The sequence below is a fragment of the Pogona vitticeps genome, chromosome 2 (assembly GCF_051106095.1).
Source record: "Pogona vitticeps strain Pit_001003342236 chromosome 2, PviZW2.1, whole genome shotgun sequence".
Classification (NCBI taxonomy): Eukaryota; Metazoa; Chordata; class Lepidosauria; order Squamata; family Agamidae; genus Pogona; species Pogona vitticeps.
In genome coordinates this window covers 102,992,796-103,006,170 of record NC_135784.1, presented here as the reverse complement: position 1 = coordinate 103,006,170, position 13,375 = coordinate 102,992,796, and the positions used below count along the sequence as shown (strand labels likewise).

The 13,375-nt window shown below is 38.1% G+C and overlaps 1 protein-coding gene and 1 pseudogene across 3 annotated transcripts in view; one reads left to right on the top strand and one right to left on the bottom strand.

Moving 5' to 3' along the window:
- Positions 1-13,375, bottom strand: part of FSTL4 (follistatin like 4) — a 573,664-nt gene that overhangs the window by 346,297 nt on the left and 213,992 nt on the right. The window lies entirely within an intron of this gene.
- LOC144586829 (uncharacterized) lies at positions 343-7,349 on the top strand (annotated as a pseudogene). The gene has a single exon (XR_013541883.1). The product of XR_013541883.1 is annotated as an uncharacterized LOC144586829 (transcript).

Here is a 13,375-nt window from a genome sequence, read left to right as displayed (position 1 = left end):
GCTTGAATAGGAATTTGTCCAAATGTATACACCTAGTTATATTTTGTTATCATTTACTATCTGTGGGTATAAACTCTTGGCTAGTGTTCTTATTGATTCCCTTCTCCAAATAATTCACTTGTATCTCCCCAAAGTCCCAAGGTTGCTGGGCCTGCCTGTCTTTTTATGGAAGAAGAAAATATGCCATCCTCGGAGACCAGAAGAATATTTCTGTGTTGATCTCTGCCCTGTTAATGCTGTCTCAACCTATCTCAGAGGATATATGTTTATTTTTATTTGCCTTAGCTGAGTTCCTCAAGTTAACAGCATTTCTCTCATCTCTTTCCTACAGTCATTTGGGCAAAACCTAGACCACAGCAGGAAAAAAAATAATAATACAGTTGCTCACAGTTCATTTCATCCTTTCCTTTTTATATTTTGCAATTTCTTGCTCAATATATGCTTTTCCTTCCTGCAGTTCCTGTGTTGCAATGAAATCCCTGCGTTCCCAAAGGCAAGAAAGACTATGGCCACTAAAAGTGACAGCCTCTGCAGAGAAGATGTGAGGATTAGGTTTGGGCATTCTCAGGAGTGTTAGGCTTCTCATTCAGGGATAGAAAATGTGTGGTCCTCCAGAGGTTTTTGGACTGCAACTCCTCTTAATCGGTGCTGATGGCTAGAGTTGGTAATAACCCTTGGAGCATCAACTACAACTTCAGACATTCCTCTCACATACTTCTGTATAGCTTTTAGTGGCATCTGAGATATAGGAACACAGTACTCAGTCCTCTGGTCTGTTATGCTCCTTGATTCTGGGATACAACCGTCAAATTCTAGATCACTAGCACGTTCATAATTTAAAAGTATTAGATCATATGAAATCAAATGAAATTTAGGTATGTGGCCAGCTTACACCCTGGCCTTCTCACATGTTTTCAAACATTTGAAATGGCACACAGTCAGGGGAGACCCAAGCTGGGAAACAATGGCTAGCTTCCTCTTAGGGAAGTATGGCCTACAAGGGCAATCATGCAAGCAATTTCCTACTCCAATAGGTCTTTTTGTCCCTCTGGTCATCCACTGGTCACAAAATCAGACTGACTGGATAAAGGACAGCCTACACAAAGGGCAAACCTTTGCTTGATTACTCTCAAATGCATAGTTTTATGCAAAAAGCTATGGACATATATTGTTAAAAATGTCAGTTTCCCTTCATAGCTTATGTGCTTCCTGTATGAGATACCTGCCATACCTACAACCAAAGAATATGAGGGCTACTCAGTGCTGAACTCTCTCACATTGAATTCTCAGATTTTAAAGAAGACCATTTAATTTAATGTCAGATCATAATGGGCCAGATTTTGAGTTCTTCTGGGACTTGTGACAAGAGTGATGCTACCTAAAATGAATTCATAAGGTTAAAATATAGGTGTACCTCACAGTTGCTATTGCCACATTTTCCTTCAATGTGTGCTAGAATTATAGAGTACTGTCTCGTAACACAACATTTAAGCAGAATTCTAAAGTTAGATATTCAGAATAGCTGTTAAGGCAAGACTTGTAGTTCAACAATGTCTTTGTCTTATTTGCATTATTTTGCTGGGCTTTCTGAACTCTTTCTGCCTTGTGTGCAATCAGGACAAATAAGAGGCATTGCAGAGTTTTTGTTTTTGTGTTAAAAAAACAGCAAAACATACACATATTGGATCAATTTTAAAATGCCTCTCAAGGAAATGAAATATAAAATTAAACCTATGGTCCTGTCTCTGTGGCAAACAGAGCAGCAGAAACCTGAATTACACACAATACATTGCAAAAGTACTTCTTGCCTACAGTGTCCAGTGGCGTTTGTTCTCCAGTCAATGTGACCAAGGTTATAGCCTTGATTAACAGATAACTTTAATGATAATCTGTGAATGAAATATTACAGTCCTTGAAAGGCTTAAGTGTTTTGATGCTATTTAATGACACTAAGCAAATTTCTTGAATAAGTGGCACTAGTAAACAGTGGCTGTAATTCTGTTTGTAAGGTAAGCGCAAGCATAAATTTCCATTTGCTCCTCTCTAGTAAACAAACTATTCCTGCTGTGATTCTAAGGACTATATGGTGGCTTGGAAGGTATATGCATGTGCCCCCAAGAATTCCACCAGCAGCAGTTCATTTACCAGGAAGAAATGGACTGAAAATTATATTTGGGCATATGCTACAAACAGAATTATAGCCTATGTGTCTTGAATTTCAAAATATATACTGTATTGTTTATGAAATTAAGATCCACTCTGTACTTTATCATAACATAATATTACTGATAATATTAATAATATACTGTATTAATACCCATATCACGCCAAATAACCTCGGGTATCTAGCACTCATTATATTACCCCCAAGGAAATGTAGCTCTCAATATAAAAAAAGATTCCCTGCCATTGGCGGACAACATTGGAACACGTGAAGGTGACTGTACAGACGAACTGTAGAAACAAAAGGCAAAAACTGAAAACAGTTGCTTTCATCTTCCATTTGGCAGATTTTTACAACTGGAAGCACATCCTGGATTTGAATTCCACACTGGCATCATTGCTATGCTGTTTTTTTCAAGAGGAAAGATGAAATCTAAAAAGAAAGGAAGAAAAACTTAGGTGGGTGATGGAAGAAGCACTTCAAATTGTAAAGGACATATGTGAAGCAGAAATAAAAGATGAGTAAAGTAGGGTTAGAACCTTGAATACAGTTTTTCAGTGACTATCACATTATGACAAAGTGAATGATACCAATAAACAATGCAAGGAAATAGAAAACAAGAAAAGGGAGAAAACAAGAGCTCTCTTCCAGAAGATCCAAGAAAACAAAAGGAAATTTAAGCTTAGATTAGGAATGCTGAATGACCAACAGGGAAACACACTATCTGACTAGGAGAAAATAAAGAGAAGATGGAAACAATATACTGAAGACCTGTACAGAAAAGATAAATGGATGACAGACTCCATGGAAGATGATTCCTATGATGAGGAGTTCTAGAAAGTGAAAGCTAATCTGAAAGCCCGAGGAAGAAATAAGTCACCATGGGTAGACAGGTTACCAATAGAACTATTTCAAGACACAGAAACTGAATCTGTCACAATCCTAACAAATATATGCCAACAAATATGGAAAACAAAACAATGTCCCACAGACTGGAAACATTCAATATACACTCCAATCCCTAAGAAAAGAGATGCCAAGGATTTTGCATGAAAGCAAAGTGATGAGTTTTACTTTATATGGGGTGAAAATGCCTAAGGTCCAAGATGGATTTTGAAAAGGAAGAGCAAATATCCACTGGCTAGTAGAGAACATCAAAGAATTTCAGAAGATCAATTTATACTTTATCAACTATATCAAAGCATTATACTGTGTGGATCATGAGGAAATATTGGTTGTCCTCATGCGTAACCTGTATTGTGGGCAAAAAAGTTACTGCTGCGACAGAATATGGAAAGACAAAATGGTGTCCAATACGCAAAGGTATCAGACCAGGGTGGTTTTGATCCCCTTATGTGTTCCATCTGTATGCAGAATATATTATATAGAAAACCAGAATAGATTATGATGAAGGAAGAATGAAAACTGGTGGAAGAAATATCAATAATTTTAAATATGCAGATGTCACCATTTTACTGGCAGAAAGCAGCAATGACTTGAAACAACTGTTAGGGAAAGTGAAAGAAGAAAGTGCCAAAGCAGGACTGTAGTTGAACAGTTTCTTCAGGCAACAGTTTCCCTGAGTGAATGGCTTTTAAAAATGGACTTGTTTTACTGCATTGAATGTATTTTGGTGTTGCTTATGTTTCTGCTTTTGGGGGCAACAATTCCCCAAGCTCAAAAGATCTGAAGAAAATCTTTGACAGTGTAGGCATTGAGACGGATGATGAACGTGTGAACAAGGTCATTAGTGAATGGAAAAAACATTGAAGATGTCATTGCCCAAGGTAATAGCAAACTTGCAAGCATGCCAGTTGGTGGAGCTGTAGCAGTATCTGCTGGAGGCGCCACTGCTCCTTCTGCAGGTGCTGCGCCAGCAGCTGCTGAAGAGAAGAAAGAGGAAAAGAAAGAAGTATCTGGAGAATCTGATGACGATATGGGATTTGGATTGTTTGACTAAAATTTCCTTTAGCTCATGTTTCTTGGTTTTGTATTCATCAATTCTTTTAGTATACTCATTATTATGAACTAAAACATTATTTTTTGATTGTTGCAAGCTGCCTAGGGTCCTTTTAAAGGAGAAATGTGGATTTAAAATATTTGAAATAATTTTAAAATTAAGATTAAGACCAAAATCATGACTACAGAAGAACCACACAACTTCATTGTCAAAAATGAAGACATTTAAATAGTGGAAGATTAGGATTAGAGACTGCAGTCTAGAATTCAGAAGAAGGCTAAGATTCGTAAGGACAGCAATGAAGGAACTAGAAAAGATAATCACGTGTCACTGAAGACCAAGATCATCCACACTCTTGTACTCTCAATCACCATGTATGGACAAGAAAAAATATTGATTCACTTGAAATAAGGTGCTGGAGCAGAGCTTTGATGATATCTTAGACTGCAAGAAAGAGAAACAAGTGGGTCCTAGATCAAATCAAGGCTGAACTATCTCTGGAGGTAAAAATAATGAAACTTGGTCTGTCCTACTTTAGGCACATCATGAAAAGGCAGGAGTTTCTAAAAAAGAAAATAATGCTCAGAAAAGTTGAAGGCAGCAGGAAAAGAGGGAGACCAAATACAAGAGGGACTGACTCTCTAAAGGAATCACAGGCTTGAGTTACAGGAGCTGAACAGGCTGAAGGACAGGGAGTTTTGGCAATCACTCGTTCATAGGGTCACCATAAATCAGAGGTGACTTGACAGCGTGTAAGAGCAACAAGGTGAGATGACAAATTGAGAGAAAAGAAACTAACATTACTGGAAGTCTTCAGTGGCATCAGGATCTATTTCTATTATGTGAAGAAAAATGACAGAAAATATGACATAAGACATGAAAGTGGGGAAAGGAAGAGGAGGGGAATGGAACACCAGTTCAGACAAAGCAGAAATCAGCAGGGTCGTTTACAGTTTTTACAGTTTTTTTACAACTCCGCATTGCCTAGAATTAGTTCAGTTTTAAGTATGATGTGTCTAACCTGCTGTTCTGACATGAAACTAAGCTGTAGTTAAGAAACAGGATTTATATTGTTCTTGATTATAGTTGATTGTGTTTATAAACACAACCCCTACCAATACACAAAACCCTATATAATTCAGATTCCAGACACTGACTCAAATCTAACAATCAACTGAAACTTGTTTAGTTTCTTGTTGGGTATAAAAACTCTGCAGATGATCAGAAGCTCCAGCAGTCAACCTGCCTTTCATCTCATTAGCACATTCAGCAGACTTCAGCACAGTCAATAAGGGAATGAAAACAGAGGGAAAAAGATGGTGTGTAGCGGGGACACACCACTGCCGCATGTTCATTTGCCATTTCAGAGACAAGCACTCAGCTCAAATGTGCAGAACTAAAGAAAACAAGCACAGGTGTCTGAATTGACTGAGGGCCTAACATACCAGGGCATGCTTCAATGAAGAGGTTTATAATCACTTAACTGCAGGCTCTGCAGCACAGAAATGGAATGCAGAAGTTTCATATTTACTGATGCTTCATTACACAGCAAGGTAAGCTTGTTGTTCTGAGCCCAAGGCACATTTCCAATCTCTCAATGAAGATGTTTTGAATTTACTTTTATTAGACATTTTTTCCTTCTTTGTTCATTGTTGAACACTTATTCTTCTGCTGTGTCTACACATTTCCTCTGTTAACCTGTCTCCCAGCTAATTTACTCATCACACTACATAACATTATCCCTTTTTATAATGGGTAGTTCAAATTGCTAATTCTTAGAACATTACAACCTAGGAACAAATAAAAATGTCACACAGGTTTGACCTGTGCCACGTGTAGCACCATACCAGAACACATGCTGCCACATTCGCTGTGCACCAACATGTCCACCCACCGGGCACACAGAATCTATCCACACCTTGGGCACAAGGGTGACAGTAGCTAAGATATTCAGAGAGAGAGAGAGTACTATAGCAGCCAAAATGAAGAGGTGTGGTCTTTTTGCATTTCTACATTTTAAGTGTCTCTCCATCAGGGAGAGGACAGGACAGAAAATGGGAAAGCAGGCTGTTTTTCCCATCTGGTCACTGAGAGAGAGAGAGGTCACACATCCAGCCAGTTGAATGAAAGACAAAAATACTTCCCTGAAAACTGATGACTGAAAAGCTGATGACTCTTCAAGAGGAAAACCAAGACTCTTCTTATCATTATTATTTGTTTAAATAATCTCCTCCTGTTGTGTTGCCATATATACTGTATATATATATTTAATTAAAGAGTGAAGAAGGTTCAGGTGAAAGTACCTGTCATAATGAACATACACTGGGAACCCTTGAGGGCTGTGCAGAACAGTCAATCCAGAATCCCTTCATTGTAGATTGAAGGTTCTAGTATTCCTGCATTTCAACAGAAAGACTGCAATTGATTTGGAAGAGGAAACTCCCATTGTCAGGTTCTTTTCCAAATGGCACATTTTTAAAAATGTCATCTGTGTTTACTGAACAGAATAGCTGAGCAATCACAGAGTGATAACTTACAAGCATGAGCTAATGATTTCAATAAAATTAATGAGATAATGTGCCTGAAACACCTTTGAAGTATGGATTTGAAGTTCTCAGAGCTGTCACATGGTGAGGCCAAGTAAGGTCACAGCATCCTTGCCAAGAAAATGTTGAACAAAGCAGATGGGACAAACAAAACAAGGAAGCATTCAAGTGTTGTGCAGTCTAGAAAAGATTATTGCTAAAAAAGTGCAAACATATTTGCATGAATATTTGCATAAAGCCCTAATTAATTTCAGTTTTTACAGAAATGTTCCATCAAATAAGGACACAATGCAATGGTTTAAAATATACTTCATGTTGTCAAATTGTCACTGGTTAATCACGTTAATCAACAAATATGCTGGCATAATTGCGGAAGGATTTCTATGACATGTCATATTTTTTCGTGCAACCTATGTTTGAGTTTTTGTGTGGATTTGAACATGTTTATGAGTAATCTGGAAAGAAAGGCCAGATTACTCATAAACATGTTTAAACTTGCTAATGAGTTCAAATGTAGGTTTCAGAGAAAATGTGAAATAACAGAAATCCTCCCCCTACTCACGATACTCCCACAGTAATTAGAACATCCATTCATTTCACTTGTGCCACAAGACTACACTACTAACAGAATGTTCGTTATCCCTATTTTGCCCACTATCCACCCCCAAAAAATACAAAATAATTTGTTGGTGATAGTATGCTGAGTGCAGACAGAAACCCATTCTACACCTGCATTATCTTATGCTGATGGATATCTTTGCTGGCTACATACAGTAAATTCATAAAATTGAAGAACAATTTCTGAGTTTGAAGAAGAAATGCCTGGGGCTGCAGCAGGAGGAACTGTTTCCCATATTTTGTTAAAGATCTGCCTCCACTCTACAAATTTATCTCAAGTCTTGATCAACCGATCAAAGCTCACATTTTAAACTACTGACACAGAAAGATACATTTCAAGATAAAATGTGAAGAGCAAGTAAGTGAACATTATTAAAACAGAACAGATATTTATTCTACTTTGCTCTACTTTTAAAAGAAACCTACAGGAATTCTCAGTGTGCAAAGTGCTTAGCTGAATAAAAAAGTTACTTGCATTGTTCTGGACCAGGGAAGTTGCTGTGGGGAGGGCATTCTATAGTCAGGGCAAAATTCTTTCTTTATTTTTATTTATTTCATTATATTTTATCCCACCCAACTAATGGCAAAGCCACTACTCTGGGCAACGTATAAGTAGCATAATAGATGTGTACAAAACCTCAGGTTTAGTTCCGGCTGGGACAGGTACAGTATATCACAGAAGTGAGTATACCCCCTCACATTTCATAAATATTTTAGTACAGTATATCTTTTCATGTGACAACAATGAGGAAATGACACTTGGCTACAATGTAAAACAGTGAGTATACAGCTTGTATTACAATGTAAATGTGCTGTCCCTTCAAAACAACACAACACACAATCTTAATTCTGTTTTGGGATTCTTCCAAAGCAGCCTTTTGCATGATGTATTCTGCATATAATTTAAATAAGCAGGGGGACAATATACAGCCTTGTCATACTCCTTTCCCAATTTTGAACCAATCAGTTGTTCCATCTCCAGTTCTAACTGTTGTTTCCTGTCCCACATAGAGATTTCTCAGGAGATAGATAAGGTGGTCAGGCACCCCCATTTCTTTAAGGACTTGCCATAATTTACTGTGGTTCACACTGTCAAAGGCTTTTGTGTAGTCAATGAAGCAGAAGTAGATGTTTTTTCTGAAACTCTTTGGCTTTCTCTATAATCCAGCACATGATAGCAATTTGATCTCTAGCTCCTCTGCCCCTTAGAAATGCAGCTTGTACTTCTGGGAGTTCTCGGTCCACATACTGCTGAAGCCTACCTTGTAGGATTTTGAGTATAACCTTGCTAGCGTGTGAAATGAGTACAATTGTACATTACTTGGAGCATTCTTTGGCACTGCCCTTCTTTGGGACTGGGATGTAGAGTGATCTTTTCCAGTCCTCTGGCCACTGTTGAGTTTTCCAAACTTGCTGCCATATTGAGTGTAGCACCTTAATAGCATCATATTTATGATTTTGAATAGTTTAACTGAAATGCCATCACCTCAACATAAATACTTTGAACATAGCCCAGAAGCAAACAGGCAGCTGGTGCTGCTTCACTTTCAATCTAGAAAGCAAAAATAGAACAGCACTGAAAGATAATGGAAATATGCTGGCAAATGTGTGCCTTGGTACTTCTAGAAACTCAAAGTTGTGTTGATGGTGCCCTTGATGCTATTACTGTGTTCTCCTCACTCCATCCTTTTCCTTTCCCATCGTCATAAATTCCAAACACTGTATGCTTCCATGTGCAAAGCCTAGCCAGATGGCATGAGCAAAAAAAAGTCTTTCCTCTTAATTTTCTCTCCTTAAAGGAGAACCCCCTCTATACTGCATACACCAAGATCTCACACTCTTTCAGTGCCTACTGGACAGTCACAAATACTGCAGCAGCCTACAGGGCAGAATCAGCAAGTGCCAGTCATATTCTGCAGACAATCAAAAACATAATAAATAATTTGTGAAGGAGTTTTGCTTGATCCTATTAATCCTCCCACATCTATATCAAAACATAAACTATTTTTGTAAAGCATTACAATACATCTATCATATTTCAAGGGGTACTAGTCAATATATATTTTACATCTAGAAGAAAAGTGTGGTAGGAAGACACTATCAGTGTCCATCTCATTAATCCTTACATCAACTCCTCATACAATATGTTTGGCGTGATTTCCATTTGCAAAGAAGACATCTTTGGCTTGTTTCTGGCATCTCAGCATTTTTATCCAGGGACTGCATGTGTTCTGAGATTCTTGCTGATAGAAAATATGTTTTATTCACCTTCCCATGTAATTATGCCCATAGAAGCTTGATCTTAATTTGGCTGAGAACTTTCTCTGGATGGTGCACAACGCATATATACCATGTATGTGAGATAATAGGCAATGCAAGTGTTTTGTGTATTGGACTGCATAACACATTGTAAAACTGAATCTGTGAAAAACCCCCACCAATGGCTGACACAAATATGTTTTTCTCAGATGTTGAAAAGTACAAATGAAGCCTACAAAACATGCAGTGTCTGTGCCATTGGGGGAGGGGGCAATATCTGAAGGCCCAGAAGCCATTTTTGTCAAGCTGTGGTGCTGTGCAGGCTCTACACCCCTTCATCCCCTCCACTAGAACTATGCATGCATTTCTTTTATTTCAGGTTCTTACACAAATGTCTATTTCTATTGTTGTTTTCATGTTTTTCATATACTTGTTCTTTTGGTGAATATGAAAGTGAAAGTCTGTTTCAGGTTCTTTTATCTTGCATTTCTCATTTGTGTCTTCTGGCACTCAAAACCCTATAGAGCCCTTAAAAACTGCCCCAAAAAGCATAGAGCCAAAACAACATAAAGTCAATACCCTTCAAAAACAGGCATGTATGTAATCAACAACAATTGCCATCTACACAGCCCAGTTAGCACACTGGCACAGGCACAAAATACTCTTCCCTGCCCCCCAAAGCAAAAAACTAAACAAAAACGGATCCCAAACCCACCAAAATATACTGTACATGTTTAGCATAATAAATGCACAATATATTAACAAAATAACAAGTTTAAAAAACAGACAGACAACACAGGGAAAAATAGCACATTTTTTTAAAAAAAAAACCCACATAGTCCTATTTCCCCCCCCCCAAAAAAAAACAAGAAAAGCAAGCAAAGTGTTCTGCTTATATGCCACCCCATAGCATTCAAAGCACTCTCTGGACGGTTCACAGTTTAATGATATAGGCTACATATTGAGTGCCCCAATAAGCTGGGTACTCAATTTACTGACCTTGGAAGGACGGAAGGCTGAATCAATCTTGAACCAGCTGAATGCTGACCATACATGTGGAGAAACCCATTATTACATTATGAGCTGCAGAGGGAGAACTTTTTGAAGAATTTCTACCTAGTCCAAAACAGCTAAGCATTTGACTGAATTGAGAAATTTTGAACTTTGACAACATCATGAAAGGATTAATACGAAGAGCAACAAAACACAACTTGGAAATGAAGGAAATTAAGGTGACTTTTAATGATGATCTGTCTAGTACTGCTTTGTATAATGGCTGAGCAGCTGAGCCATAATTACACAGAGGGGATATTCCTTCCCCACAAAATAATAAGCAAATGTTGTAGGAGCTCCATCTTTTAAATAAAGAAAATAAAAAAGAGCCAATACACTGATACAAGTCTACTTGGAAATGCTGCTTTAGTTCTTTGAAGAAAAAGCTAGCTATCAATAAATAATAGAACAGGGTAACGTCTAGTCAGTATTGTGGCACACAGACCCCCCTCCGGGAGGCCCACAGGATCCCCACTCAGCAATCTCTATTAATATGAATGAGGATAAAACGAGGATAAACAGTAGATTACACCACAGGGTTTTATAGAAATGTATTTTCTTGTATCTACCTATCTTGGACAGGTTGTTATTTTAAGTAAGTAGTATAGATGATTGCTCTTCAGAAATGTAGAATATGGAACAACAGTTTCAGAACAAAAGTATTTTTTCCATAGTGCAAGAGATTATTATATTCTTAGGAATTATGGCTTTGTTGTGGGTGGATCATGTTACAAATTTGTACTGGCTTTTAAAAAAATTATGCTTGGAGTCTGTTAGTATAGACCACACTGCTTCATGGCTGAAGGCATTACTTTCTCCTGGCATTAATTATGAGCCATTCAAAATGGAAAGCCAGTTACCAGAATCCAACCCACCCCAAGACTGAGTAAGATTAAATAAAGGAGCTTTCTAAGAAGCACAGACTGAAAAAGTACACCAACCCTTCATCTCTTTTCTGTTCCATATATTTCTGTCCAAATAATTTTTGTTAATGTGTTATTACTCTGCATGCCAATGCATAGCATCTAGATTATTTGTATTATTATTTGCAATGTGTAGCCTGTACAATTAAATTGTAAACCGCCCAGAGAGTGCTTGTAGCGCTATGGGGCGGTATATAAGTCCAATAAATAAATAAATAAATAAATAAATAAATAAATAAATAAATAAATAAATAAATAAATAAATAAATAAATTATTTGTATCATAAGGAAAAAAAAATTGCCAAAACTACTGCAAATGAGAAAATGAATATATTTCAAGCTGCATGAGGATAGATCACAGTTATCTTAAGGGGAACCAGAAACCACTGACGTATAACTTACTATTATATTTTATACAGGCTATTTTCAGTAAGGAGAAATCTTATTTGTATTCAGCGTTTCATTGTAAATTAATCACACCCTATCTGTACTAAGTTATTGCTTTGGACAATAGCTATAATCTACCAGTTTGTCATTTTACATTGTAAATAGCTTCTTCTACATCCACAATCCCATCTAATAAGAATATGTTCAGTGCTCTTTTTTTGCCTTTCTTGTATTACTATATTTTGCCCTGACCATGTTTCTTTAATTCTAACAATATGAATCCAACTTTGTCACAGCCTACTACTGATATTGAGGATATTAAGGTAAGAAGCTTGAAAAGTTATTTTTAAGAAGAATACATATAATCACTTATTGAAAACTATCCATAATGATGTAGTGGTAGGGTGTAAAAGTAAGGTGGTGGGATGATAATATGGGGAACTCAATTTACTTCTAGCAGGTGGCTTTGTATAAATTCAGTCAGCAGCTCTAATTTCTGCATGGTTAAGTGGTTTTGTAACAAATGTTTGCACTGGTTTGTGTATAAAATTTTGCCTAACTCATATTTCCCAAACTTGAGTTCCCTGATATGGTTTTTTTCCTAATCTCAGAAACTCTGGACAGCATGGCCTGCATGAAGAGCTTTGGAGTGTTTTAATATTTTTACTCATATAAGTATCTCTTTCCCTCTCTCGCCCCTATTACGTGAGAGTGTGTAAATACCATCTGCTTTGATTCAGTTTCAATTGTTTGTCTTACAAATCACAACAGATTGGAGCGGGTTGTGGCTGGGCAACTCCAGGTGCTGCTGAAACAGATTTTCTGGATCCATTTCAATCGGCTTTCAGGTCTGGTTTTGGTACAGGGACTGCCTTGGTCGCCCTGTATGATGATCTTTGCCGGGAGAGAGACAGGGAGAGTGTGACCCTGTTGATACTCCTGGACCTCTCAGTGGCTTTCAACACCATCGACCATGGTGTTCTTCTGGATAGGCTGGCTGGGTTGGGAGTTGGGGGCACTGCTTTACGGTGGTTCCGCTCCTTCCTGGCTGACCGTGTCCAGAGGGTGGTGCTGGGGGACAGTTGCTCTGCCCCATGGCATTTATGTCATGGGGTTCCTCAGGGCTCAATACTGTCCCCCATGCTGTTTAACATCTACATGAAACCGCTGGGAGAGGTCATCAGGAGGTTTGGGCTGAGGAGTCAGCAATATGCTGACGATACTCAGCTCTACCTCTCATTTTCCACCAATCCAGGTGAGGCGGTTTCTGTGCTGAACTCGTGTCTGGACCTGATAATGGACTGGATGAGGGTTAATAAATTGAAATTCAATCCAGACAAGATGGAAGTGCTGTTAGTGGGTGCTTCACCGGACAGGTTGGAGGGCCATTTCCCTACCTTGAATGGGGTTACACTCCCCCTAAGGGACAGGGTCCGCAGCCTGGGGGTGCTGCTGGACCCCAGTC